Consider the following 2,492-nt stretch of genomic DNA (forward strand, 5'->3'; position numbering starts at 1 on the left):
TGCAAAGTTTTTAGAATGGTTGAAGTATGTTACATACATTTTAATGTGTGATTGTGAAGAAGTATTCATGAAAACACTACTATTGCACTTGAGTAAGTTTAGAGTCTACTGGCAATTGTGATGTTACAACTTTCTTCTGCTCTCAGTAAACTTTGAACAGCGCTGGCACAGTGAAACCACAATGGAAACATTCCCGTTGAATTGCTGCTGTTCTTAATTGGTGCTTTATTTTTATTGCAATAATTGCATTGAAGGTTCCATCGGCTTTCAAGTAAAAACATTTTGCTCCAATAGTGTGGTTCTATGATATGTGGTATGATGTTCCGAGCTGGTGATGTTTGTTTGTTTGATTGTGTGTTAGCGGCGCGAAGCAACTGTGGCTATGAGCAGCAAGCTGGTGATGTGCAGAGTATAAATGTGTCGGAGGTTCGTTACTTATTTACGCTCACATTGGAACCACTCAGTTGCAGTCCTTCAGAACATTCTGTATTCCTCCGTTGTTGTTAGAAGCACAAGTATGACTTTTCTGCACAACTGAATACGGTGTACGCAAAGTAGTAAACAAACAGAATTATGTTTAGTGTGGGTGATGTAAAAAGTACAATTATAATGTCCTGAAGAAGTACAAGTACTTATATTAATCTTGTGAAGCTGTTTTACTCGCCTGACAATTCACTAGATGCGCACACAATTGATTCATTCAACGTCGATTTTGCATGGACCACAATAAATGTCTTACTTCACTTCAAAGCTGTTTCACTGGTTTTACTTGCTTCATCGTGCTGTTTCTAGCAGTTATGTAACATAAATAACATAAATAAACAAACATAAATCTGTATGTAGCATAAATAAAACACAAAACAAAGTAACACCGGCAGGCAAAGCAACGTACAACGGAACAGCGCCATATTGAATATGCATGAAGAATAGCGTCAGTGGGAGAAGCTGTCAAACGCTATTGAGATCCCCATCCATAAAATGCGCATGCTCGGGAGAAGTCCTCTGTCCGCAAGGGTTCGCTAGTGCGCCGCAAAAGTTGCTCCATGCTGTGATCGGAAGTGTCCTGGACCCGACAACAGCACGCGGCGCGCGCTTATAAGCATGTAGCGGCGCCACTGCTGGCTTATGACAATGACGGTGAGGCCGAATTGAACAGATTGGCTCTCACTATAAGCGTAGAAAACGGGGGGGGGGGGGGCAGTGGGGCTCGTGCCCCCCGGGCTGATCTATGGGGGGGCAGAGCCCCCCCGGGCTGTGAGTTCAAGAAGCCTCCACCTTTCCTTTGCTCCAGGAGCTCCAGGAATATTCTCCAGTTATTATGCTCTATGAAAGAACGTGGCTCACGATATCAAATTATGAAATTCATTTACTTCTAGCGAGCGCCTTTGCCACGAAACAATGCCATTCAAAGAGCATAATCCGAGTGAGTCTCTCCTTCCTACTCTGAGAGCACCGACGTCACACGTCTCGCACGTGTAGCAAAGCTGTATTCCAGTCACTGGAGATGGAGGAGATTTCGGACTCCTAGCCAATGACGGGCCTCGTTGACACAATTCAGCAGCGTGCGGGGAGAACCGGTTGTGAGAACACCGCTGTGACCTCGCGGAGCAATACAGCGCTGAAAACATAGTGCGCACATGAAATGAAATATTGTGGGCTTTTGGTACCTTTTGATCTGGCTACCTTGGGTTTGACAAGTGTAAATATGTTTAGAATTGACCTCACTACCCGATATTAAAACAAAATCAGTGTATAGGCGCCCCGCATTTTGAATGGTTGATGGTGCGCGACGTCAAAATGACGTGTGGCTATTGTCACCAGGGCATCGCAGGGCGGGGCTTGAGCGCGAAAGAGTGCAGTGAATATTCGGTTGGTTTGGAGCCATTATTTACTTTTTTGCGACAAAAATTTTTGCTAAACGTCACTCTAGGAAACGAATCACACTGCATTACAAAAAAGTGCACCTTGCATACCTGTTTATTGCCCCTTTAACCTAGACGCTTCTGAGGTTCCAGAGCCGGGAGCCCCCTCCGCCGTTGCCATGCGAGCAACCAGTGAAGGCAAGCGCCGCGTCTGTTAATGACCTTGCATGCTCGCGCGACGCTGCCCTCCACCGCTGGACTCCTCCCGTCCCCTCCCGTGTGCCAGGCTCGCCCCCCCCCCCCGGGAAAATTGGCGTGCTACGCCTATGGCTCTCACAACTTGTCATGTGAATGACTCAGGCAGACCACATTATAGCGGGTGGGGCAACGTCACGACTGACGCCCTGGGGGACAACGGCAAGCCCTATCACCACCCACCACCACCATAGCGGGTGGGGAAGCATTGCAAAGATGACAGCTGGTAGAATTTGAATCATCCATTGTACATCCATTTTTAAGAACTAATTCTGCAGCCCTGAGTTCACTTATTGTGCTCACTTATTTTGGCGGCTCGGTGGTGGTGGTGGTGATAGGTCTTGCCGTTGTCGGCCTCACGTATGTGGGCAACGT

This window comes from Ornithodoros turicata, chromosome 5 (genome assembly GCF_037126465.1).
Source record: "Ornithodoros turicata isolate Travis chromosome 5, ASM3712646v1, whole genome shotgun sequence".
NCBI lineage: Eukaryota > Metazoa > Arthropoda > Arachnida > Ixodida > Argasidae > Ornithodoros > Ornithodoros turicata.